Raw genomic sequence first — 20,809 nt, forward strand, 5'->3', positions numbered from 1 at the left:
CTCAAGTTGATAAAACTTCCAAAAGTTGGGTTTTCTGGTCTCCCAAAGGAGGCGTGGGTTCAAATCCCACTTCTGACAAGTGTTTTTCCATCAACAAATGAATGTAGTTTTGCTGGAACTTTCAACACAAGAGCTCATTATATAGTGAGTAAATGAGAGAAAGAAAGAAACTCCTGTGACATCATAATTGAACATACTTCAACAAAGTAATTTCAGGTTTATTGCTTTTCTTGAAATCTTCAGTTTTGACTGCCTAATCATTAATAAGACTGATTTCTAACAAGCAAAAATACCACCAGTCAGAATGGCCGAGCGGTCTAAGGCGCCAGACTCAAGTTGATAAAACTTCCAAAAGTTGGGTTTTCTGGTCTCCCAAAGGAGGCGTGGGTTCTAATCCCACTTCTGACAAGTGTTTTTCCATCAACAAATGAATGTAGTTTTGCTGGAACTTTCAACACAAGAGCTCATTATATAGTGAGTAAATGAGAGAAAGAAAGAAACTCCTGTGACATCATAATTGAACAAGCTTCAACAATGTAATTTCAGGTTTATTGCTTTTCTTGAAATCTTCAGTTTTGACTGCCTAATCATTAATAAGTCTGATTTCTAACAAGCAAAAATACCACCAGTCAGAATGGCCGAGCGGTCTAAGGCGCCAGACTCAAGTTGATAAAACTTCCAAAAGTTGGGATTTCTGGTCTCCCAAAGGAGTCGTGGGTTCAAATCCCACTTCTGACAAGTGTTTTTCAATCAACAAATGATTCTAGTTTTGCTGGAACATTCAACACAAGAGCTCATTACATAGTGAGTAAATGAGAGAAAGAAAGAAACTCCTGTGACATCATAATTGAACAAGCTTCAACAATGTAATTTCAGGTTTATTGCTTTTCTTGAAATCTTCAGTTTTGACTGCCTAATCATTAATAAGTCTGATTTCTAACTAGCAAAAGTACCAGCAGTCAGAATGGCCGAGCGGTCTAAGGCGCCAGACTCAAGTTGATAAAACTTCCAAAAGTTGGGTTTTCTGGTCTCCCAAAGGAGGCGTGGGTTCAAATCCCACTTCTGACAAGTGTTTTTCCATCAACAAATGAATGTAGTTTTGCTGGAACTTTCAACACAAGAGCTCATTATATAGTGAGTAAATGAGAGAAAGAAAGAAACTCCTGTGACATCATAATTGAACATACTTCAACAAAGTAATTTCAGGTTTATTGCTTTTCTTGAAATCTTCAGTTTTGACTGCCTAATCATTAATAAGACTGATTTCTAACAAGCAAAAATACCACCAGTCAGAATGGCCGAGCGGTCTAAGGCGCCAGACTCAAGTTGATAAAACTTCCAAAAGTTGGGTTTTCTGGTCTCCCAAAGGAGGCGTGGGTTCTAATCCCACTTCTGACAAGTATTTTTCCATCAACAAATGAATGTAGTTTTGCTGGAACTTTCAACACAAGAGCTCATTATATAGTGAGTAAATGAGAGAAAGAAAGAAACTCCTGTGACATCATAATTGAACAAGCTTCAACAATGTAATTTCAGGTTTATTGCTTTTCTTGAAATCTTCAGTTTTGACTGCCTAATCATTAAGTCTGATTTCTAACAAGCAAAAATACCACCAGTCAGAATGGCCGAGGGGTCTAAGGCGCCAGACTCAAGTTGATAAAACTTCCAAAAGTTGGGATTTCTGGTCTCCCAAAGGAGGCGTGGGTTCAAATCCCACTTCTGACAAGTGTTTTCAATCAACAAATGAATCTAGTTTTGATAGAACTACAAACACAATAGCTCATTATATAATGAGTAAATGAGAGAAATAAAGAAACTCTTGTGACATTATAAGTGAACAAGGTTCAACTCCAGTCAGAATGGCCGAGCGGTCTAAGGCGCCAGACTCAAGTTGATGAAACTTCCAAAAGTAGGGGTTTCTGTTTTCCCAAAAGAGGCGTGGTTTCAAATCCCACTTCTGGCAAGTGTTTTTCCATCAACAAATGAATCTAGTTTTGCTGGAACATTCAACACAAGAGCTCATTATATAATGAGTAAATGAGAGAAAGAAAGAAACTCCTGTGACATCATAATTGAACATACTTGGACAATGTAATTTCAGGTTTATTGCTTTTCTTGAAATCTTCAGTTTTGACTGCCTAATCATTATAAGTCTGATTTCTAACAAGCAAAAACACGACCAGTCAGAATGGCCGAGGGGTCTAAGGCGCCAGACTCAAGTTGATAAAACTTCCAAAAGTTGGGATTTCTGGTCTCCCAAAGGAGGCGTGGGTTCAAATCCCACTTCTGACAAGTGTTTTTCAATCAACAAATGATTCTAGTTTTGCTGGAACATTCAACACAAGAGCTCATTACATAGTGAGTAAATGAGAGAAAGAAAGAAACTCCTGTGACATCATAATTGAACAAGCTTCAACAATGTAATTTCAGGTTTATTGCTTTTCTTGAAATCTTCAGTTTTGACTGCCTAATCATTAATAAGTCTGATTTCTAACAAGCAAAAATACCACCAGTCAGAATGGCCGAGCGGTCTAAGGCGCCAGACTCAAGTTGATAAAACTTCCAAAAGTTGGGATTTCTGGTCTCCCAAAGGAGGCGTGGGTTCAAATCCCACTTCTGACAAGTGTTTTCAATCAACAAATGAATCTAGTTTTGCTGGAACTTTCAACACAAGAGCTCATTATATAGTGAGTAAATGAGAGAAAGAAAGAAACTCCTGTGACATCATAATTGAACAAGCTTCAACAATGTAATTTCAGGTTTATTGCTTTTCTTGAAATCTTCAGTTTTGACTGCCTAATCATTAATAAGTCTGATTTCTAACAAGCAAAAATACCACCAGTCAGAATGGCCGAGCGGTCTAAGGCGCCAGACTCAAGTTGATAAAACTTCCAAAAGTTGGGTTTTCTGGTCTCCCAAAGGAGGCGTGAGTTCAAATCCCACTTCTGACAAGTGTTTTTCAATCAACAAATGATTCTAGTTTTGCTGGAACATTCAACACAAGAGCTCATTACATAGTGAGTAAATGAGAGAAAGAAAGAAACTCCTGTGACATCATAATTGAACATACTTGGACAATGTAATTTCAGGTTTATTGCTTTTCTTGAAATCTTCAGTTTTGACTGCCTAATCATTAATAAGTCTGATTTCTAACTAGCAAAAGTACCAGCAGTCAGAATGGCCGAGCGGTCTAAGGCGCCAGACTCAAGTTGATAAAACTTCCAAAAGTTGGGTTTTCTGGTCTCCCAAAGGAGGCGTGGGTTCAAATCCCACTTCTGACAAGTGTTTTTCCATCAACAAATGAATGTAGTTTTGCTGGAACTTTCAACACAAGAGCTCATTATATAGTGAGTAAATGAGAGAAAGAAAGAAACTCCTGTGACATCATAATTGAACATACTTCAACAAAGTAATTTCAGGTTTATTGCTTTTCTTGAAATCTTCAGTTTTGACTGCCTAATCATTAATAAGACTGATTTCTAACAAGCAAAAATACCACCAGTCAGAATGGCCGAGCGGTCTAAGGCGCCATACTCAAGTTGATAAAACTTCCAAAAGTTGGGTTTTCTGGTCTCCCAAAGGAGGCGTGGGTTCTAATCCCACTTCTGACAAGTATTTTTCCATCAACAAATGAATGTAGTTTTGCTGGAACTTTCAACACAAGAGCTCATTATATAGTGAGTAAATGAGAGAAAGAAAGAAACTCCTGTGACATCATAATTGAACAAGCTTCAACAATGTAATTTCAGGTTTATTGCTTTTCTTGAAATCTTCAGTTTTGACTGCCTAATCATTAATAAGTCTGATTTCTAACAAGCAAAAATACCACCAGTCAGAATGGCCGAGGGGTCTAAGGCGCCAGACTCAAGTTGATAAAACTTCCAAAAGTTGGGATTTCTGGTCTCCCAAAGGAGGCGTGGGTTCAAATCCCACTTCTGACAAGTGTTTTCAATCAACAAATGAATCTAGTTTTGATAGAACTACAAACACAATAGCTCATTATATAATGAGTAAATGAGAGAAATAAAGAAACTCTTGTGACATTATAAGTGAACAAGGTTCAACTCCAGTCAGAATGGCCGAGCGGTCTAAGGCGCCAGACTCAAGTTGATGAAACTTCCAAAAGTAGGGGTTTCTGTTTTCCCAAAAGAGGCGTGGTTTCAAATCCCACTTCTGGCAAGTGTTTTTCCATCAACAAATGAATCTAGTTTTGCTGGAACATTCAACACAAGAGCTCATTATATAATGAGTAAATGAGAGAAAGAAAGAAACTCCTGTGACATCATAATTGAACATACTTGGACAATGTAATTTCAGGTTTATTGCTTTTCTTGAAATCTTCAGTTTTGACTGCCTAATCATTATAAGTCTGATTTCTAACAAGCAAAAACACGACCAGTCAGAATGGCCGAGGGGTCTAAGGCGCCAGACTCAAGTTGATAAAACTTCCAAAAGTTGGGATTTCTGGTCTCCCAAAGGAGGCGTGGGTTCAAATCCCACTTCTGACAAGTGTTTTTCAATCAACAAATGATTCTAGTTTTGCTGGAACATTCAACACAAGAGCTCATTACATAGTGAGTAAATGAGAGAAAGAAAGAAACTCCTGTGACATCATAATTGAACAAGCTTCAACAATGTAATTTCAGGTTTATTGCTTTTCTTGAAATCTTCAGTTTTGACTGCCTAATCATTAATAAGTCTGATTTCTAACAAGCAAAAATACCACCAGTCAGAATGGCCGAGCGGTCTAAGGCGCCAGACTCAAGTTGATAAAACTTCCAAAAGTTGGGATTTCTGGTCTCCCAAAGGAGGCGTGGGTTCAAATCCCACTTCTGACAAGTGTTTTCAATCAACAAATGAATCTAGTTTTGCTGGAACTTTCAACACAAGAGCTCATTATATAGTGAGTAAATGAGAGAAAGAAAGAAACTCCTGTGACATCATAATTGAACAAGCTTCAACAATGTAATTTCAGGTTTATTGCTTTTCTTGAAATCTTCAGTTTTGACTGCCTAATCATTAATAAGTCTGATTTCTAACAAGCAAAAATACCACCAGTCAGAATGGCCGAGCGGTCTAAGGCGCCAGACTCAAGTTGATAAAACTTCCAAAAGTTGGGTTTTCTGGTCTCCCAAAGGAGGCGTGAGTTCAAATCCCACTTCTGACAAGTGTTTTTCAATCAACAAATGATTCTAGTTTTGCTGGAACATTCAACACAAGAGCTCATTACATAGTGAGTAAATGAGAGAAAGAAAGAAACTCCTGTGACATCATAATTGAACATACTTGGACAATGTAATTTCAGGTTTATTGCTTTTCTTGAAATCTTCAGTTTTGACTGCCTAATCATTAATAAGTCTGATTTCTAACTAGCAAAAGTACCAGCAGTCAGAATGGCCGAGCGGTCTAAGGCGCCAGACTCAAGTTGATAAAACTTCCAAAAGTTGGGTTTTCTGGTCTCCCAAAGGAGGCGTGGGTTCAAATCCCACTTCTGACAAGTGTTTTTCCATCAACAAATGAATGTAGTTTTGCTGGAACTTTCAACACAAGAGCTCATTATATAGTGAGTAAATGAGAGAAAGAAAGAAACTCCTGTGACATCATAATTGAACAAGCTTCAACAATGTAATTTCAGGTTTATTGCTTTTCTTGAAATCTTCAGTTTTGACTGCCTAATCATTAATAAGTCTGATTTCTAACAAGCAAAAATACCACCAGTCAGAATGGCCGAGCGGTCTAAGGCGCCAGACTCAAGTTGATAAAACTTCCAAAAGTTGGGATTTCTGGTCTCCCAAAGGAGGCCTGGGTTCAAATCCCACTTCTGACAAGTGTTTTCAATCAACAAATGAATCTAGTTTTGCTGGAACTTTCAACACAAGAGCTCATTATATAGTGAGTAAATGAGAGAAAGAAAGAAACTCCTGTGACATCATAATTGAACAAGCTTCAACAATGTAATTTCAGGTTTATTGCTTTTCTTGAAATCTTCAGTTTTGACTGCCTAATCATTATTAAGTCTGATTTCTAACAAGCAAAAATACCACCAGTCAGAATGGCCGAGCGGTCTAAGGCGCCAGACTCAAGTTGATAAAACTTCCAAAAGTTGGGTTTTCTGGTCTCCCAAAGGAGGCGTGAGTTCAAATCCCACTTCTGACAAGTGTTTTTCAATCAACAAATGATTCTAGTTTTGCTGGAACATTCAACACAAGAGCTCATTACATAGTGAGTAAATGAGAGAAAGAAAGAAACTCCTGTGACATCATAATTGAACATACTTGGACAATGTAATTTCAGGTTTATTGCTTTTCTTGAAATCTTCAGTTTTGACTGCCTAATCATTAATAAGTCTGATTTCTAACTAGCAAAAGTACCAGCAGTCAGAATGGCCGAGCGGTCTAAGGCGCCAGACTCAAGTTGATAAAACTTCCAAAAGTTGGGTTTTCTGGTCTCCCAAAGGAGGCGTGGGTTCAAATCCCACTTCTGACAAGTGTTTTTCCATCAACAAATGAATGTAGTTTTGCTGGAACTTTCAACACAAGAGCTCATTATATAGTGAGTAAATGAGAGAAAGAAAGAAACTCCTGTGACATCATAATTGAACATACTTCAACAAAGTAATTTCAGGTTTATTGCTTTTCTTGAAATCTTCAGTTTTGACTGCCTAATCATTAATAAGACTGATTTCTAACAAGCAAAAATACCACCAGTCAGAATGGCCGAGGGGTCTAAGGCGCCAGACTCAAGTTGATAAAACTTCCAAAAGTTGGGATTTCTGGTCTCCCAAAGGAGGCGTGGGTTCAAATCCCACTTCTGACAAGTGTTTTCAATCAACAAATGAATCTAGTTTTGCTGGAACTTTCAACACAAGAGCTCATTACATAGTGAGTAAATGAGAGAAAGAAAGAAACTCCTGTGACATCATAATTGAACATACTTGGACAATGTAATTTCAGGTTTATTGCTTTTCTTGAAATCTTCAGTTTTGACTGCCTAATCATTAATAAGTCTGATTTCTAACTAGCAAAAGTACCAGCAGTCAGAATGGCCGAGCGGTCTAAGGCGCCAGACTCAAGTTGATAAAACTTCCAAAAGTTGGGTTTTCTGGTCTCCCAAAGGAGGCGTGGGTTCAAATCCCACTTCTGACAAGTGTTTTTCCATCAACAAATGAATGTAGTTTTGCTGGAACTTTCAACACAAGAGCTCATTATATAGTGAGTAAATGAGAGAAAGAAAGAAACTCCTGTGACATCATAATTGAACAAGCTTCAACAATGTAATTTCAGGTTTATTGCTTTTCTTGAAATCTTCAGTTTTGACTGCCTAATCATTAATAAGTCTGATTTCTAACAAGCAAAAATACCACCAGTCAGAATGGCCGAGCGGTCTAAGGCGCCAGACTCAAGTTGATAAAACTTCCAAAAGTTGGGATTTCTGGTCTCCCAAAGGAGGCGTGGGTTCAAATCCCACTTCTGACAAGTGTTTTCAATCAACAAATGAATCTAGTTTTGCTGGAACTTTCAACACAAGAGCTCATTATATAGTGAGTAAATGAGAGAAAGAAAGAAACTCCTGTGACATCATAATTGAACAAGCTTCAACAATGTAATTTCAGGTTTATTGCTTTTCTTGAAATCTTCAGTTTTGACTGCCTAATCATTAATAAGTCTGATTTCTAACAAGCAAAAATACCACCAGTCAGAATGGCCGAGCGGTCTAAGGCGCCAGACTCAAGTTGATAAAACTTCCAAAAGTTGGGTTTTCTGGTCTCCCAAAGGAGGCGTGAGTTCAAATCCCACTTCTGACAAGTGTTTTTCAATCAACAAATGATTCTAGTTTTGCTGGAACATTCAACACAAGAGCTCATTACATAGTGAGTAAATGAGAGAAAGAAAGAAACTCCTGTGACATCATAATTGAACATACTTGGACAATGTAATTTCAGGTTTATTGCTTTTCTTGAAATCTTCAGTTTTGACTGCCTAATCATTAATAAGTCTGATTTCTAACTAGCAAAAGTACCAGCAGTCAGAATGGCCGAGCGGTCTAAGGCGCCAGACTCAAGTTGATAAAACTTCCAAAAGTTGGGTTTTCTGGTCTCCCAAAGGAGGCGTGGGTTCAAATCCCACTTCTGACAAGTGTTTTTCCATCAACAAATGAATGTAGTTTTGCTGGAACTTTCAACACAAGAGCTCATTATATAGTGAGTAAATGAGAGAAAGAAAGAAACTCCTGTGACATCATAATTGAACAAGCTTCAACAATGTAATTTCAGGTTTATTGCTTTTCTTGAAATCTTCAGTTTTGACTGCCTAATCATTAATAAGTCTGATTTCTAACAAGCAAAAATACCACCAGTCAGAATGGCCGAGCGGTCTAAGGCGCCAGACTCAAGTTGATAAAACTTCCAAAAGTTGGGATTTCTGGTCTCCCAAAGGAGGCGTGGGTTCAAATCCCACTTCTGACAAGTGTTTTCAATCAACAAATGAATCTAGTTTTGCTGGAACTTTCAACACAAGAGCTCATTATATAGTGAGTAAATGAGAGAAAGAAAGAAACTCCTGTGACATCATAATTGAACAAGCTTCAACAATGTAATTTCAGGTTTATTGCTTTTCTTGAAATCTTCAGTTTTGACTGCCTAATCATTATTAAGTCTGATTTCTAACAAGCAAAAATACCACCAGTCAGAATGGCCGAGCGGTCTAAGGCGCCAGACTCAAGTTGATAAAACTTCCAAAAGTTGGGTTTTCTGGTCTCCCAAAGGAGGCGTGAGTTCAAATCCCACTTCTGACAAGTGTTTTTCAATCAACAAATGATTCTAGTTTTGCTGGAACATTCAACACAAGAGCTCATTACATAGTGAGTAAATGAGAGAAAGAAAGAAACTCCTGTGACATCATAATTGAACATACTTGGACAATGTAATTTCAGGTTTATTGCTTTTCTTGAAATCTTCAGTTTTGACTGCCTAATCATTAATAAGTCTGATTTCTAACTAGCAAAAGTACCAGCAGTCAGAATGGCCGAGCGGTCTAAGGCGCCAGACTCAAGTTGATAAAACTTCCAAAAGTTGGGTTTTCTGGTCTCCCAAAGGAGGCGTGGGTTCAAATCCCACTTCTGACAAGTGTTTTTCCATCAACAAATGAATGTAGTTTTGCTGGAACTTTCAACACAAGAGCTCATTATATAGTGAGTAAATGAGAGAAAGAAAGAAACTCCTGTGACATCATAATTGAACATACTTCAACAAAGTAATTTCAGGTTTATTGCTTTTCTTGAAATCTTCAGTTTTGACTGCCTAATCATTAATAAGACTGATTTCTAACAAGCAAAAATACCACCAGTCAGAATGGCCGAGGGGTCTAAGGCGCCAGACTCAAGTTGATAAAACTTCCAAAAGTTGGGATTTCTGGTCTCCCAAAGGAGGCGTGGGTTCAAATCCCACTTCTGACAAGTGTTTTCAATCAACAAATGAATCTAGTTTTGCTGGAACTTTCAACACAAGAGCTCATTACATAGTGAGTAAATGAGAGAAAGAAAGAAACTCCTGTGACATCATAATTGAACATACTTGGACAATGTAATTTCAGGTTTATTGCTTTTCTTGAAATCTTCAGTTTTGACTGCCTAATCATTAATAAGTCTGATTTCTAACTAGCAAAAGTACCAGCAGTCAGAATGGCCGAGCGGTCTAAGGCGCCAGACTCAAGTTGATAAAACTTCCAAAAGTTGGGTTTTCTGGTCTCCCAAAGGAGGCGTGGGTTCAAATCCCACTTCTGACAAGTGTTTTTCCATCAACAAATGAATGTAGTTTTGCTGGAACTTTCAACACAAGAGCTCATTATATAGTGAGTAAATGAGAGAAAGAAAGAAACTCCTGTGACATCATAATTGAACAAGCTTCAACAATGTAATTTCAGGTTTATTGCTTTTCTTGAAATCTTCAGTTTTGACTGCCTAATCATTAATAAGTCTGATTTCTAACAAGCAAAAATACCACCAGTCAGAATGGCCGAGCGGTCTAAGGCGCCAGACTCAAGTTGATAAAACTTCCAAAAGTTGGGATTTCTGGTCTCCCAAAGGAGGCGTGGGTTCAAATCCCACTTCTGACAAGTGTTTTCAATCAACAAATGAATCTAGTTTTGCTGGAACTTTCAACACAAGAGCTCATTATATAGTGAGTAAATGAGAGAAAGAAAGAAACTCCTGTGACATCATAATTGAACAAGCTTCAACAATGTAATTTCAGGTTTATTGCTTTTCTTGAAATCTTCAGTTTTGACTGCCTAATCATTAATAAGTCTGATTTCTAACAAGCAAAAATACCACCAGTCAGAATGGCCGAGCGGTCTAAGGCGCCAGACTCAAGTTGATAAAACTTCCAAAAGTTGGGTTTTCTGGTCTCCCAAAGGAGGCGTGAGTTCAAATCCCACTTCTGACAAGTGTTTTTCAATCAACAAATGATTCTAGTTTTGCTGGAACATTCAACACAAGAGCTCATTACATAGTGAGTAAATGAGAGAAAGAAAGAAACTCCTGTGACATCATAATTGAACATACTTGGACAATGTAATTTCAGGTTTATTGCTTTTCTTGAAATCTTCAGTTTTGACTGCCTAATCATTAATAAGTCTGATTTCTAACTAGCAAAAGTACCAGCAGTCAGAATGGCCGAGCGGTCTAAGGCGCCAGACTCAAGTTGATAAAACTTCCAAAAGTTGGGTTTTCTGGTCTCCCAAAGGAGGCGTGGGTTCAAATCCCACTTCTGACAAGTGTTTTTCCATCAACAAATGAATGTAGTTTTGCTGGAACTTTCAACACAAGAGCTCATTATATAGTGAGTAAATGAGAGAAAGAAAGAAACTCCTGTGACATCATAATTGAACATACTTCAACAAAGTAATTTCAGGTTTATTGCTTTTCTTGAAATCTTCAGTTTTGACTGCCTAATCATTAATAAGTCTGATTTCTAACAAGCAAAAATACCACCAGTTAGAATGGCCGAGGGGTCTAAGGCGCCAGACTCAAGTTGATAAAACTTCCAAAAGTTGGGATTTCTGGTCTCCCAAAGGAGGCGTGGGTTCAAATCCCACTTCTGACAAGTGTTTTCAATCAACAAATGAATCTAGTTTTGCTGGAACTTTCAACACAAGAGCTCATTATATAGTGAGTAAATGAGAGAAAGAAAGAAACTCCTGTGACATCATAATTGAACAAGCTTCAACAATGTAATTTCAGGTTTATTGCTTTTCTTGAAATCTTCAGTTTTGACTGCCTAATCATTAATAAGTCTGATTTCTAACAAGCAAAAATACCACCAGTCAGAATGGCAGAGCGGTCTAAGGCGCCAGACTCAAGTTGATAAAACTTCCAAAAGTTGGGTTTTCTGGTCTCCCAAAGGAGGCGTGAGTTCAAATCCCACTTCTGACAAGTGTTTTTCAATCAACAAATGATTCTAGTTTTGCTGGAACATTCAACACAAGAGCTCATTACATAGTGAGTAAATGAGAGAAAGAAAGAAACTCCTGTGACATCATAATTGAACATACTTGGACAATGTAATTTCAGGTTTATTGCTTTTCTTGAAATCTTCAGTTTTGACTGCCTAATCATTAATAAGTCTGATTTCTAACTAGCAAAAGTACCAGCAGTCAGAATGGCCGAGCGGTCTAAGGCGCCAGACTCAAGTTGATAAAACTTCCAAAAGTTGGGTTTTCTGGTCTCCCAAAGGAGGCGTGGGTTCAAATCCCACTTCTGACAAGTGTTTTTCCATCAACAAATGAATGTAGTTTTGCTGGAACTTTCAACACAAGAGCTCATTATATAGTGAGTAAATGAGAGAAAGAAAGAAACTCCTGTGACATCATAATTGAACATACTTCAACAAAGTAATTTCAGGTTTATTGCTTTTCTTGAAATCTTCAGTTTTGACTGCCTAATCATTAATAAGTCTGATTTCTAACAAGCAAAAATACCACCAGTCAGAATGGCCGAGGGGTCTAAGGCGCCAGACTCAAGTTGATAAAACTTCCAAAAGTTGGGATTTCTGGTCTCCCAAAGGAGGCGTGGGTTCAAATCCCACTTCTGACAAGTGTTTTCAATCAACAAATGAATCTAGTTTTGCTGGAACTTTCAACACAAGAGCTCATTATATAGTGAGTAAATGAGAGAAAGAAAGAAACTCCTGTGACATCATAATTGAACAAGCTTCAACAATGTAATTTCAGGTTTATTGCTTTTCTTGAAATCTTCAGTTTTGACTGCCTAATCATTAATAAGTCTGATTTCTAACAAGCAAAAATACCACCAGTCAGAATGGCAGAGCGGTCTAAGGCGCCAGACTCAAGTTGATAAAACTTCCAAAAGTTGGGTTTTCTGGTCTCCCAAAGGAGGCGTGAGTTCAAATCCCACTTCTGACAAGTGTTTTTCAATCAACAAATGATTCTAGTTTTGCTGGAACATTCAACACAAGAGCTCATTACATAGTGAGTAAATGAGAGAAAGAAAGAAACTCCTGTGACATCATAATTGAACATACTTGGACAATGTAATTTCAGGTTTATTGCTTTTCTTGAAATCTTCAGTTTTGACTGCCTAATCATTAATAAGTCTGATTTCTAACTAGCAAAAGTACCAGCAGTCAGAATGGCCGAGCGGTCTAAGGCGCCAGACTCAAGTTGATAAAACTTCCAAAAGTTGGGTTTTCTGGTCTCCCAAAGGAGGCGTGGGTTCAAATCCCACTTCTGACAAGTGTTTTTCCATCAACAAATGAATGTAGTTTTGCTGGAACTTTCAACACAAGAGCTCATTATATAGTGAGTAAATGAGAGAAAGAAAGAAACTCCTGTGACATCATAATTGAACATACTTGGACAATGTAATTTCAGGTTTATTGCTTTTCTTGAAATCTTCAGTTTTGACTGCCTAATCATTAATAAGTCTGATTTCTAACTAGCAAAAGTACCAGCAGTCAGAATGGCCGAGCGGTCTAAGGCGCCAGACTCAAGTTGATAAAACTTCCAAAAGTTGGGTTTTCTGGTCTCCCAAAGGAGGCGTGGGTTCAAATCCCACTTCTGACAAGTGTTTTTCCATCAACAAATGAATGTAGTTTTGCTGGAACTTTCAACACAAGAGCTCATTATATAGTGAGTAAATGAGAGAAAGAAAGAAACTCCTGTGACATCATAATTGAACATACTTCAACAAAGTAATTTCAGGTTTATTGCTTTTCTTGAAATCTTCAGTTTTGACTGCCTAATCATTAATAAGACTGATTTCTAACAAGCAAAAATACCACCAGTCAGAATGGCCGAGCGGTCTAAGGCGCCAGACTCAAGTTGATAAAACTTCCAAAAGTTGGGTTTTCTGGTCTCCCAAAGGAGGCGTGGGTTCTAATCCCACTTCTGACAAGTATTTTTCCATCAACAAATGAATGTAGTTTTGCTGGAACTTTCAACACAAGAGCTCATTATATAGTGAGTAAATGAGAGAAAGAAAGAAACTCCTGTGACATCATAATTGAACAAGCTTCAACAATGTAATTTCAGGTTTATTGCTTTTCTTGAAATCTTCAGTTTTGACTGCCTAATCATTAATAAGTCTGATTTCTAACAAGCAAAAATACCACCAGTCAGAATGGCCGAGGGGTCTAAGGCGCCAGACTCAAGTTGATAAAACTTCCAAAAGTTGGGATTTCTGGTCTCCCAAAGGAGGCGTGGGTTCAAATCCCACTTCTGACAAGTGTTTTCAATCAACAAATGAATCTAGTTTTGATAGAACTACAAACACAATAGCTCATTATATAATGAGTAAATGAGAGAAATAAAGAAACTCTTGTGACATTATAAGTGAACAAGGTTCAACTCCAGTCAGAATGGCCGAGCGGTCTAAGGCGCCAGACTCAAGTTGATGAAACTTCCAAAAGTAGGGGTTTCTGTTTTCCCAAAAGAGGCGTGGTTTCAAATCCCACTTCTGGCAAGTGTTTTTCCATCAACAAATGAATCTAGTTTTGCTGGAACATTCAACACAAGAGCTCATTATATAATGAGTAAATGAGAGAAAGAAAGAAACTCCTGTGACATCATAATTGAACATACTTGGACAATGTAATTTCAGGTTTATTGCTTTTCTTGAAATCTTCAGTTTTGACTGCCTAATCATTATAAGTCTGATTTCTAACAAGCAAAAACACGACCAGTCAGAATGGCCGAGGGGTCTAAGGCGCCAGACTCAAGTTGATAAAACTTCCAAAAGTTGGGATTTCTGGTCTCCCAAAGGAGGCGTGGGTTCAAATCCCACTTCTGACAAGTGTTTTTCAATCAACAAATGATTCTAGTTTTGCTGGAACATTCAACACAAGAGCTCATTACATAGTGAGTAAATGAGAGAAAGAAAGAAACTCCTGTGACATCATAATTGAACAAGCTTCAACAATGTAATTTCAGGTTTATTGCTTTTCTTGAAATCTTCAGTTTTGACTGCCTAATCATTAATAAGTCTGATTTCTAACAAGCAAAAATACCACCAGTCAGAATGGCCGAGCGGTCTAAGGCGCCAGACTCAAGTTGATAAAACTTCCAAAAGTTGGGTTTTCTGGTCTCCCAAAGGAGGCGTGGGTTCAAATCCCACTTCTGACAAGTGTTTTTCCATCAACAAATGAATGTAGTTTTGCTGGAACTTTCAACACAAGAGCTCATTATATAGTGAGTAAATGAGAGAAAGAAAGAAACTCCTGTGACATCATAATTGAACATACTTGGACAATGTAATTTCAGGTTTATTGCTTTTCTTGAAATCTTCAGTTTTGACTGCCTAATCATTAATAAGTCTGATTTCTAACTAGCAAAAGTACCAGCAGTCAGAATGGCCGAGCGGTCTAAGGCGCCAGACTCAAGTTGATAAAACTTCCAAAAGTTGGGTTTTCTGGTCTCCCAAAGGAGGCGTGGGTTCAAATCCCACTTCTGACAAGTGTTTTTCCATCAACAAATGAATGTAGTTTTGCTGGAACTTTCAACACAAGAGCTCATTATATAGTGAGTAAATGAGAGAAAGAAAGAAACTCCTGTGACATCATAATTGAACATACTTCAACAAAGTAATTTCAGGTTTATTGCTTTTCTTGAAATCTTCAGTTTTGACTGCCTAATCATTAATAAGACTGATTTCTAACAAGCAAAAATACCACCAGTCAGAATGGCCGAGCGGTCTAAGGCGCCAGACTCAAGTTGATAAAACTTCCAAAAGTTGGGATTTCTGGTCTCCCAAAGGAGGCGTGGGTTCAAATCCCACTTCTGACAAGTGTTTTCAATCAACAAATGAATCTAGTTTTGCTGGAACTTTCAACACAAGAGCTCATTATATAGTGAGTAAATGAGAGAAAGAAAGAAACTCCTGTGACATCATAATTGAACAAGCTTCAACAATGTAATTTCAGGTTTATTGCTTTTCTTGAAATCTTCAGTTTTGACTGCCTAATCATTAATAAGTCTGATTTCTAACAAGCAAAAATACCACCAGTCAGAATGGCCGAGCGGTCTAAGGCGCCAGACTCAAGTTGATAAAACTTCCAAAAGTTGGGTTTTCTGGTCTCCCAAAGGAGGCGTGAGTTCAAATCCCACTTCTGACAAGTGTTTTTCAATCAACAAATGATTCTAGTTTTGCTGGAACATTCAACACAAGAGCTCATTACATAGTGAGTAAATGAGAGAAAGAAAGAAACTCCTGTGACATCATAATTGAACATACTTGGACAATGTAATTTCAGGTTTATTGCTTTTCTTGAAATCTTCAGTTTTGACTGCCTAATCATTAATAAGTCTGATTTCTAACTAGCAAAAGTACCAGCAGTCAGAATGGCCGAGCGGTCTAAGGCGCCAGACTCAAGTTGATAAAACTTCCAAAAGTTGGGTTTTCTGGTCTCCCAAAGGAGGCGTGGGTTCAAATCCCACTTCTGACAAGTGTTTTTCCATCAACAAATGAATGTAGTTTTGCTGGAACTTTCAACACAAGAGCTCATTATATAGTGAGTAAATGAGAGAAAGAAAGAAACTCCTGTGACATCATAATTGAACATACTTCAACAAAGTAATTTCAGGTTTATTGCTTTTCTTGAAATCTTCAGTTTTGACTGCCTAATCATTAATAAGACTGATTTCTAACAAGCAAAAATACCACCAGTCAGAATGGCCGAGCGGTCTAAGGCGCCAGACTCAAGTTGATAAAACTTCCAAAAGTTGGGTTTTCTGGTCTCCCAAAGGAGGCGTGGGTTCTAATCCCACTTCTGACAAGTATTTTTCCATCAACAAATGAATGTAGTTTTGCTGGAACTTTCAACACAAGAGCTCATTATATAGTGAGTAAATGAGAGAAAGAAAGAAACTCCTGTGACATCATAATTGAACAAGCTTCAACAATGTAATTTCAGGTTTATTGCTTTTCTTGAAATCTTCAGTTTTGACTGCCTAATCATTAATAAGTCTGATTTCTAACAAGCAAAAATACCACCAGTCAGAATGGCCGAGGGGTCTAAGGCGCCAGACTCAAGTTGATAAAACTTCCAAAAGTTGGGATTTCTGGTCTCCCAAAGGAGGCGTGGGTTCAAATCCCACTTCTGACAAGTGTTTTCAATCAACAAATGAATCTAGTTTTGCTGGAACTTTCAACACAAGAGCTCATTATATAGTGAGTAAATGAGAGAAAGAAAGAAACTCCTGTGACATCATAATTGAACAAGCTTCAACAATGTAATTTCAGGTTTATTGCTTTTCTTGAAATCTTCAGTTTTGACTGCCTAATCATTAATAAGTCTGATTTCTAACAAGCAAAAATACCACCAGTCAGAATGGCAGAGCGGTCTAAGGCGCCAGACTCAAGTTGATAAAACTTCCAAAAGTTGGGTTTTCTGGTCTCCCAAAGGAGGCGTGAGTTCAAATCCCACTTCTGACAAGTGTTTTTCAATCAACAAATGATTCTAGTTTTGCTGGAACATTCAACACAAGAGCTCATTACATAGTGAGTAAATGAGAGAAAGAAAGAAACTCCTGTGACATCATAATTGAACATACTTGGACAATGTAATTTCAGGTTTATTGCTTTTCTTGAAATCTTCAGTTTTGACTGCCTAATCATTAATAAGTCTGATTTCTAACTAGCAAAAGTACCAGCAGTCAGAATGGCCGAGCGGTCTAAGGCGCCAGACTCAAGTTGATAAAACTTCCAAAAGTTGGGTTTTCTGGTCTCCCAAAGGAGGCGTGGGTTCAAATCCCACTTCTGACAAGTGTTTTTCCATCAACAAATGAATGTAGTTTTGCTGGAACTTTCAACACAAGAGCTCATTATATAGTGAGTAAATGAGAGAAAGAAAGAAACTCCTGTGACATCATAATTGAACATACTTGGACAATGTAATTTCAGGTTTATTGCTTTTCTTGAAATCTTCAGTTTTGACTGCCTAATCATTAATAAGTCTGATTTCTAACTAGCAAAAGTACCAGCAGTCAGAATGGCCGAGCGGTCTAAGGCGCCAGACTCAAGTTGATAAAACTTCCAAAAGTTGGGTTTTCTGGTCTCCCAAAGGAGGCGTGGGTTCAAATCCCACTTCTGACAAGTGTTTTTCCATCAACAAATGAATGTAGTTTTGCTGGAACTTTCAACACAAGAGCTCATTATATAGTGAGTAAATGAGAGAAAGAAAGAAACTCCTGTGACATCATAATTGAACATACTTCAACAAAGTAATTTCAGGTTTATTGCTTTTCTTGAAATCTTCAGTTTTGACTGCCTAATCATTAATAAGACTGATTTCTAACAAGCAAAAATACCACCAGTCAGAATGGCCGAGCGGTCTAAGGCGCCAGACTCAAGTTGATAAAACTTCCAAAAGTTGGGTTTTCTGGTCTCCCAAAGGAGGCGTGGGTTCTAATCCCACTTCTGACAAGTATTTTTCCATCAACAAATGAATGTAGTTTTGCTGGAACTTTCAACACAAGAGCTCATTATATAGTGAGTAAATGAGAGAAAGAAAGAAACTCCTGTGACATCATAATTGAACAAGCTTCAACAATGTAATTTCAGGTTTATTGCTTTTCTTGAAATCTTCAGTTTTGACTGCCTAATCATTAATAAGTCTGATTTCTAACAAGCAAAAATACCACCAGTCAGAATGGCCGAGGGGTCTAAGGCGCCAGACTCAAGTTGATAAAACTTCCAAAAGTTGGGATTTCTGGTCTCCCAAAGGAGGCGTGGGTTCAAATCCCACTTCTGACAAGTGTTTTCAATCAACAAATGAATCTAGTTTTGATAGAACTACAAACACAATAGCTCATTATATAATGAGTAAATGAGAGAAATAAAGAAACTCTTGTGACATTATAAGTGAACAAGGTTCAACTCCAGTCAGAATGGCCGAGCGGTCTAAGGCGCCAGACTCAAGTTGATGAAACTTCCAAAAGTAGGGGTTTCTGTTTTCCCAAAAGAGGCGTGGTTTCAAATCCCACTCCTGGCAAGTGTTTTTCCATCAACAAATGAATCTAGTTTTGCTGGAACATTCAACACAAGAGCTCATTATATAATGAGTAAATGAGAGAAAGAAAGAAACTCCTGTGACATCATAATTGAACATACTTGGACAATGTAATTTCAGGTTTATTGCTTTTCTTGAAATCTTCAGTTTTGACTGCCTAATCATTATAAGTCTGATTTCTAACAAGCAAAAACACGACCAGTCAGAATGGCCGAGGGGTCTAAGGCGCCAGACTCAAGTTGATAAAACTTCCAAAAGTTGGGATTTCTGGTCTCCCAAAGGAGGCGTGGGTTCAAATCCCACTTCTGACAAGTGTTTTTCAATCAACAAATGATTCTAGTTTTGCTGGAACATTCAACACAAGAGCTCATTACATAGTGAGTAAATGAGAGAAAGAAAGAAACTCCTGTGACATCATAATTGAACAAGCTTCAACAATGTAATTTCAGGTTTATTGCTTTTCTTGAAATCTTCAGTTTTGACTGCCTAATCATTAATAAGTCTGATTTCTAACAAGCAAAAATACCACCAGTCAGAATGGCCGAGCGGTCTAAGGCGCCAGACTCAAGTTGATAAAACTTCAAAAAGTTGGGATTTCTGGTCTCCCAAAGGAGGCGTGGGTTCAAATCCCACTTCTGACAAGTGTTTTCAATCAACAAATGAATCTAGTTTTGCTGGAACTTTCAACACAAGAGCTCATTATATAGTGAGTAAATGAGAGAAAGAAAGAAACTCCTGTGACATCATAATTGAACAAGCTTCAACAATGTAATTTCAGGTTTATTGCTTTTCTTGAAATCTTCAGTTTTGACTGCCTAATCATTAATAAGTCTGATTTCTAACAAGCAAAAATACCACCAGTCAGAATGGCCGAGCGGTCTAAGGCGCCAGACTCAAGTTGATAAAACTTCCAAAAGTTGGGTTTTCTGGTCTCCCAAAGGAGGCGTGAGTTCAAATCCCACTTCTGACAAGTGTTTTTCAATCAACAAATGATTCTAGTTTTGCTGGAACATTCAACACAAGAGCTCATTACATAGTGAGTAAATGAGAGAAAGAAAGAAACTCCTGTGACATCATAATTGAACATACTTGGACAATGTAATTTCAGGTTTATTGCTTTTCTTGAAATCTTCAGTTTTGACTGCCTAATCATTAATAAGTCTGATTTCTAACTAGCAAAAGTACCAGCAGTCAGAATGGCCGAGCGGTCTAAGGCGCCAGACTCAAGTTGATAAAACTTCCAAAAGTTGGGTTTTCTGGTCTCCCAAAGGAGGCGTGGGTTCAAATCCCACTTCTGACAAGTGTTTTTCCATCAACAAATGAATGTAGTTTTGCTGGAACTTTCAACACAAGAGCTCATTATATAGTGAGTAAATGAGAGAAAGAAAGAAACTCCTGTGACATCATAATTGAACATACTTGGACAATGTAATTTCAGGTTTATTGCTTTTCTTGAAATCTTCAGTTTTGACTGCCTAATCATTAATAAGTCTGATTTCTAACTAGCAAAAGTACCAGCAGTCAGAATGGCCGAGCGGTCTAAGGCGCCAGACTCAAGTTGATAAAACTTCCAAAAGTTGGGTTTTCTGGTCTCCCAAAGGAGGCGTGGGTTCAAATCCCACTTCTGACAAGTGTTTTTCCATCAACAAATGAATGTAGTTTTGCTGGAACTTTCAACACAAGAGCTCATTATATAGTGAGTAAATGAGAGAAAGAAAGAAACTCCTGTGACATCATAATTGAACATACTTCAACAAAGTAATTTCAGGTTTATTGCTTTTCTTGAAATCTTCAGTTTTGACTGCCTAATCATTAATAAGACTGATTTCTAACATGCAAAAATACCACCAGTCAGAATGGCCGAGCGGTCTAAGGCGCCAGACTCAAGTTGATAAAACTTCCAAAAGTTGGGATTTCTGGTCTCCCAAAGGAGGCGTGGGTTCAAATCCCACTTCTGACAAGTGTTTTCAATCAACAAATGAATCTAGTTTTGCTGGAACTTTCAACACAAGAGCTCATTATATAGTGAGTAAATGAGAGAAAGAAAGAAACTCCTGTGACATCATAATTGAACAAGCTTCAACAATGTAATTTCAGGTTTATTGCTTTTCTTGAAATCTTCAGTTTTGACTGCCTAATCATTAATAAGTCTGATTTCTAACAAGCAAAAATACCACCAGTCAGAATGGCCGAGCGGTCTAAGGCGCCAGACTCAAGTTGATAAAACTTCCAAAAGTTGGGTTTTCTGGTCTCCCAAAGGAGGCGTGAGTTCAAATCCCACTTCTGACA

At 37.8% G+C, this 20,809-nt stretch overlaps 48 non-coding genes across 48 annotated transcripts in view; all 48 read left to right on the plus strand.

Moving 5' to 3' along the window:
• trnal-caa (transfer RNA leucine (anticodon CAA)) overlaps nt 1–78 on the plus strand; it is a 110-nt gene extending 32 nt beyond the window's left edge. The window contains exons 1-2 of the tRNA in view: nt 1–6; nt 33–78. The exon at nt 1–6 is cut by the window's left edge and continues 32 nt beyond it. This is a non-coding gene — a tRNA (tRNA-Leu). The remainder of the gene's footprint in view (nt 7–32) is intronic.
• Nucleotides 79–298: 220 nt separating this feature from the next.
• On the plus strand, nt 299–408 carry trnal-caa (transfer RNA leucine (anticodon CAA)). The gene is made up of 2 exons: nt 299–336; nt 363–408. It is a non-coding gene; the product is annotated as a tRNA-Leu (tRNA).
• A 220-nt stretch (nt 409–628) lies between these two features.
• trnal-caa (transfer RNA leucine (anticodon CAA)) lies at nt 629–738 on the plus strand. Its single transcript has 2 exons — nt 629–666; nt 693–738. It is a non-coding gene; the product is annotated as a tRNA-Leu (tRNA).
• Nucleotides 739–958: 220 nt separating this feature from the next.
• Nucleotides 959–1,068, plus strand: trnal-caa (transfer RNA leucine (anticodon CAA)). The gene is made up of 2 exons: nt 959–996; nt 1,023–1,068. It is a non-coding gene; the product is annotated as a tRNA-Leu (tRNA).
• Nucleotides 1,069–1,288: 220 nt separating this feature from the next.
• Nucleotides 1,289–1,398, plus strand: trnal-caa (transfer RNA leucine (anticodon CAA)). The gene is made up of 2 exons: nt 1,289–1,326; nt 1,353–1,398. It is a non-coding gene; the product is annotated as a tRNA-Leu (tRNA).
• Nucleotides 1,399–1,615: 217 nt separating this feature from the next.
• On the plus strand, nt 1,616–1,725 carry trnal-caa (transfer RNA leucine (anticodon CAA)). The gene is made up of 2 exons: nt 1,616–1,653; nt 1,680–1,725. It is a non-coding gene; the product is annotated as a tRNA-Leu (tRNA).
• Nucleotides 1,726–2,182: 457 nt separating this feature from the next.
• trnal-caa (transfer RNA leucine (anticodon CAA)) lies at nt 2,183–2,292 on the plus strand. Its single transcript has 2 exons — nt 2,183–2,220; nt 2,247–2,292. It is a non-coding gene; the product is annotated as a tRNA-Leu (tRNA).
• A 220-nt stretch (nt 2,293–2,512) lies between these two features.
• On the plus strand, nt 2,513–2,622 carry trnal-caa (transfer RNA leucine (anticodon CAA)). Its single transcript has 2 exons — nt 2,513–2,550; nt 2,577–2,622. It is a non-coding gene; the product is annotated as a tRNA-Leu (tRNA).
• Nucleotides 2,623–3,171: 549 nt separating this feature from the next.
• On the plus strand, nt 3,172–3,281 carry trnal-caa (transfer RNA leucine (anticodon CAA)). Its single transcript has 2 exons — nt 3,172–3,209; nt 3,236–3,281. It is a non-coding gene; the product is annotated as a tRNA-Leu (tRNA).
• Nucleotides 3,282–3,831: 550 nt separating this feature from the next.
• Nucleotides 3,832–3,941, plus strand: trnal-caa (transfer RNA leucine (anticodon CAA)). Its single transcript has 2 exons — nt 3,832–3,869; nt 3,896–3,941. It is a non-coding gene; the product is annotated as a tRNA-Leu (tRNA).
• A 457-nt stretch (nt 3,942–4,398) lies between these two features.
• On the plus strand, nt 4,399–4,508 carry trnal-caa (transfer RNA leucine (anticodon CAA)). The gene is made up of 2 exons: nt 4,399–4,436; nt 4,463–4,508. It is a non-coding gene; the product is annotated as a tRNA-Leu (tRNA).
• A 220-nt stretch (nt 4,509–4,728) lies between these two features.
• Nucleotides 4,729–4,838, plus strand: trnal-caa (transfer RNA leucine (anticodon CAA)). Its single transcript has 2 exons — nt 4,729–4,766; nt 4,793–4,838. It is a non-coding gene; the product is annotated as a tRNA-Leu (tRNA).
• A 549-nt stretch (nt 4,839–5,387) lies between these two features.
• On the plus strand, nt 5,388–5,497 carry trnal-caa (transfer RNA leucine (anticodon CAA)). The gene is made up of 2 exons: nt 5,388–5,425; nt 5,452–5,497. It is a non-coding gene; the product is annotated as a tRNA-Leu (tRNA).
• A 220-nt stretch (nt 5,498–5,717) lies between these two features.
• Nucleotides 5,718–5,827, plus strand: trnal-caa (transfer RNA leucine (anticodon CAA)). The gene is made up of 2 exons: nt 5,718–5,755; nt 5,782–5,827. It is a non-coding gene; the product is annotated as a tRNA-Leu (tRNA).
• A 549-nt stretch (nt 5,828–6,376) lies between these two features.
• trnal-caa (transfer RNA leucine (anticodon CAA)) lies at nt 6,377–6,486 on the plus strand. The gene is made up of 2 exons: nt 6,377–6,414; nt 6,441–6,486. It is a non-coding gene; the product is annotated as a tRNA-Leu (tRNA).
• Nucleotides 6,487–6,706: 220 nt separating this feature from the next.
• Nucleotides 6,707–6,816, plus strand: trnal-caa (transfer RNA leucine (anticodon CAA)). The gene is made up of 2 exons: nt 6,707–6,744; nt 6,771–6,816. It is a non-coding gene; the product is annotated as a tRNA-Leu (tRNA).
• A 219-nt stretch (nt 6,817–7,035) lies between these two features.
• Nucleotides 7,036–7,145, plus strand: trnal-caa (transfer RNA leucine (anticodon CAA)). The gene is made up of 2 exons: nt 7,036–7,073; nt 7,100–7,145. It is a non-coding gene; the product is annotated as a tRNA-Leu (tRNA).
• Nucleotides 7,146–7,365: 220 nt separating this feature from the next.
• On the plus strand, nt 7,366–7,475 carry trnal-caa (transfer RNA leucine (anticodon CAA)). The gene is made up of 2 exons: nt 7,366–7,403; nt 7,430–7,475. It is a non-coding gene; the product is annotated as a tRNA-Leu (tRNA).
• Nucleotides 7,476–8,024: 549 nt separating this feature from the next.
• On the plus strand, nt 8,025–8,134 carry trnal-caa (transfer RNA leucine (anticodon CAA)). Its single transcript has 2 exons — nt 8,025–8,062; nt 8,089–8,134. It is a non-coding gene; the product is annotated as a tRNA-Leu (tRNA).
• Nucleotides 8,135–8,354: 220 nt separating this feature from the next.
• trnal-caa (transfer RNA leucine (anticodon CAA)) lies at nt 8,355–8,464 on the plus strand. The gene is made up of 2 exons: nt 8,355–8,392; nt 8,419–8,464. It is a non-coding gene; the product is annotated as a tRNA-Leu (tRNA).
• A 549-nt stretch (nt 8,465–9,013) lies between these two features.
• Nucleotides 9,014–9,123, plus strand: trnal-caa (transfer RNA leucine (anticodon CAA)). The gene is made up of 2 exons: nt 9,014–9,051; nt 9,078–9,123. It is a non-coding gene; the product is annotated as a tRNA-Leu (tRNA).
• A 220-nt stretch (nt 9,124–9,343) lies between these two features.
• Nucleotides 9,344–9,453, plus strand: trnal-caa (transfer RNA leucine (anticodon CAA)). The gene is made up of 2 exons: nt 9,344–9,381; nt 9,408–9,453. It is a non-coding gene; the product is annotated as a tRNA-Leu (tRNA).
• A 219-nt stretch (nt 9,454–9,672) lies between these two features.
• Nucleotides 9,673–9,782, plus strand: trnal-caa (transfer RNA leucine (anticodon CAA)). Its single transcript has 2 exons — nt 9,673–9,710; nt 9,737–9,782. It is a non-coding gene; the product is annotated as a tRNA-Leu (tRNA).
• A 220-nt stretch (nt 9,783–10,002) lies between these two features.
• trnal-caa (transfer RNA leucine (anticodon CAA)) lies at nt 10,003–10,112 on the plus strand. The gene is made up of 2 exons: nt 10,003–10,040; nt 10,067–10,112. It is a non-coding gene; the product is annotated as a tRNA-Leu (tRNA).
• A 549-nt stretch (nt 10,113–10,661) lies between these two features.
• Nucleotides 10,662–10,771, plus strand: trnal-caa (transfer RNA leucine (anticodon CAA)). Its single transcript has 2 exons — nt 10,662–10,699; nt 10,726–10,771. It is a non-coding gene; the product is annotated as a tRNA-Leu (tRNA).
• Nucleotides 10,772–10,991: 220 nt separating this feature from the next.
• On the plus strand, nt 10,992–11,101 carry trnal-caa (transfer RNA leucine (anticodon CAA)). Its single transcript has 2 exons — nt 10,992–11,029; nt 11,056–11,101. It is a non-coding gene; the product is annotated as a tRNA-Leu (tRNA).
• A 549-nt stretch (nt 11,102–11,650) lies between these two features.
• Nucleotides 11,651–11,760, plus strand: trnal-caa (transfer RNA leucine (anticodon CAA)). The gene is made up of 2 exons: nt 11,651–11,688; nt 11,715–11,760. It is a non-coding gene; the product is annotated as a tRNA-Leu (tRNA).
• A 220-nt stretch (nt 11,761–11,980) lies between these two features.
• On the plus strand, nt 11,981–12,090 carry trnal-caa (transfer RNA leucine (anticodon CAA)). The gene is made up of 2 exons: nt 11,981–12,018; nt 12,045–12,090. It is a non-coding gene; the product is annotated as a tRNA-Leu (tRNA).
• A 549-nt stretch (nt 12,091–12,639) lies between these two features.
• trnal-caa (transfer RNA leucine (anticodon CAA)) lies at nt 12,640–12,749 on the plus strand. The gene is made up of 2 exons: nt 12,640–12,677; nt 12,704–12,749. It is a non-coding gene; the product is annotated as a tRNA-Leu (tRNA).
• Nucleotides 12,750–12,969: 220 nt separating this feature from the next.
• Nucleotides 12,970–13,079, plus strand: trnal-caa (transfer RNA leucine (anticodon CAA)). Its single transcript has 2 exons — nt 12,970–13,007; nt 13,034–13,079. It is a non-coding gene; the product is annotated as a tRNA-Leu (tRNA).
• A 220-nt stretch (nt 13,080–13,299) lies between these two features.
• trnal-caa (transfer RNA leucine (anticodon CAA)) lies at nt 13,300–13,409 on the plus strand. The gene is made up of 2 exons: nt 13,300–13,337; nt 13,364–13,409. It is a non-coding gene; the product is annotated as a tRNA-Leu (tRNA).
• A 220-nt stretch (nt 13,410–13,629) lies between these two features.
• On the plus strand, nt 13,630–13,739 carry trnal-caa (transfer RNA leucine (anticodon CAA)). The gene is made up of 2 exons: nt 13,630–13,667; nt 13,694–13,739. It is a non-coding gene; the product is annotated as a tRNA-Leu (tRNA).
• Nucleotides 13,740–14,196: 457 nt separating this feature from the next.
• trnal-caa (transfer RNA leucine (anticodon CAA)) lies at nt 14,197–14,306 on the plus strand. Its single transcript has 2 exons — nt 14,197–14,234; nt 14,261–14,306. It is a non-coding gene; the product is annotated as a tRNA-Leu (tRNA).
• A 220-nt stretch (nt 14,307–14,526) lies between these two features.
• On the plus strand, nt 14,527–14,636 carry trnal-caa (transfer RNA leucine (anticodon CAA)). Its single transcript has 2 exons — nt 14,527–14,564; nt 14,591–14,636. It is a non-coding gene; the product is annotated as a tRNA-Leu (tRNA).
• A 220-nt stretch (nt 14,637–14,856) lies between these two features.
• On the plus strand, nt 14,857–14,966 carry trnal-caa (transfer RNA leucine (anticodon CAA)). The gene is made up of 2 exons: nt 14,857–14,894; nt 14,921–14,966. It is a non-coding gene; the product is annotated as a tRNA-Leu (tRNA).
• A 220-nt stretch (nt 14,967–15,186) lies between these two features.
• trnal-caa (transfer RNA leucine (anticodon CAA)) lies at nt 15,187–15,296 on the plus strand. The gene is made up of 2 exons: nt 15,187–15,224; nt 15,251–15,296. It is a non-coding gene; the product is annotated as a tRNA-Leu (tRNA).
• Nucleotides 15,297–15,845: 549 nt separating this feature from the next.
• On the plus strand, nt 15,846–15,955 carry trnal-caa (transfer RNA leucine (anticodon CAA)). The gene is made up of 2 exons: nt 15,846–15,883; nt 15,910–15,955. It is a non-coding gene; the product is annotated as a tRNA-Leu (tRNA).
• Nucleotides 15,956–16,175: 220 nt separating this feature from the next.
• On the plus strand, nt 16,176–16,285 carry trnal-caa (transfer RNA leucine (anticodon CAA)). The gene is made up of 2 exons: nt 16,176–16,213; nt 16,240–16,285. It is a non-coding gene; the product is annotated as a tRNA-Leu (tRNA).
• A 220-nt stretch (nt 16,286–16,505) lies between these two features.
• On the plus strand, nt 16,506–16,615 carry trnal-caa (transfer RNA leucine (anticodon CAA)). Its single transcript has 2 exons — nt 16,506–16,543; nt 16,570–16,615. It is a non-coding gene; the product is annotated as a tRNA-Leu (tRNA).
• A 549-nt stretch (nt 16,616–17,164) lies between these two features.
• trnal-caa (transfer RNA leucine (anticodon CAA)) lies at nt 17,165–17,274 on the plus strand. The gene is made up of 2 exons: nt 17,165–17,202; nt 17,229–17,274. It is a non-coding gene; the product is annotated as a tRNA-Leu (tRNA).
• Nucleotides 17,275–17,494: 220 nt separating this feature from the next.
• On the plus strand, nt 17,495–17,604 carry trnal-caa (transfer RNA leucine (anticodon CAA)). The gene is made up of 2 exons: nt 17,495–17,532; nt 17,559–17,604. It is a non-coding gene; the product is annotated as a tRNA-Leu (tRNA).
• A 220-nt stretch (nt 17,605–17,824) lies between these two features.
• trnal-caa (transfer RNA leucine (anticodon CAA)) lies at nt 17,825–17,934 on the plus strand. The gene is made up of 2 exons: nt 17,825–17,862; nt 17,889–17,934. It is a non-coding gene; the product is annotated as a tRNA-Leu (tRNA).
• Nucleotides 17,935–18,154: 220 nt separating this feature from the next.
• On the plus strand, nt 18,155–18,264 carry trnal-caa (transfer RNA leucine (anticodon CAA)). Its single transcript has 2 exons — nt 18,155–18,192; nt 18,219–18,264. It is a non-coding gene; the product is annotated as a tRNA-Leu (tRNA).
• A 457-nt stretch (nt 18,265–18,721) lies between these two features.
• trnal-caa (transfer RNA leucine (anticodon CAA)) lies at nt 18,722–18,831 on the plus strand. The gene is made up of 2 exons: nt 18,722–18,759; nt 18,786–18,831. It is a non-coding gene; the product is annotated as a tRNA-Leu (tRNA).
• A 220-nt stretch (nt 18,832–19,051) lies between these two features.
• On the plus strand, nt 19,052–19,161 carry trnal-caa (transfer RNA leucine (anticodon CAA)). Its single transcript has 2 exons — nt 19,052–19,089; nt 19,116–19,161. It is a non-coding gene; the product is annotated as a tRNA-Leu (tRNA).
• A 549-nt stretch (nt 19,162–19,710) lies between these two features.
• trnal-caa (transfer RNA leucine (anticodon CAA)) lies at nt 19,711–19,820 on the plus strand. Its single transcript has 2 exons — nt 19,711–19,748; nt 19,775–19,820. It is a non-coding gene; the product is annotated as a tRNA-Leu (tRNA).
• A 220-nt stretch (nt 19,821–20,040) lies between these two features.
• On the plus strand, nt 20,041–20,150 carry trnal-caa (transfer RNA leucine (anticodon CAA)). The gene is made up of 2 exons: nt 20,041–20,078; nt 20,105–20,150. It is a non-coding gene; the product is annotated as a tRNA-Leu (tRNA).
• A 220-nt stretch (nt 20,151–20,370) lies between these two features.
• trnal-caa (transfer RNA leucine (anticodon CAA)) lies at nt 20,371–20,480 on the plus strand. Its single transcript has 2 exons — nt 20,371–20,408; nt 20,435–20,480. It is a non-coding gene; the product is annotated as a tRNA-Leu (tRNA).
• Nucleotides 20,481–20,809: the final 329 nt, after the last annotated feature.

The sequence above is a fragment of the Brachyhypopomus gauderio genome, unplaced genomic scaffold (genome assembly GCF_052324685.1).
Source record: "Brachyhypopomus gauderio isolate BG-103 unplaced genomic scaffold, BGAUD_0.2 sc173, whole genome shotgun sequence".
NCBI classification, from domain to species: Eukaryota; Metazoa; Chordata; class Actinopteri; order Gymnotiformes; family Hypopomidae; genus Brachyhypopomus; species Brachyhypopomus gauderio.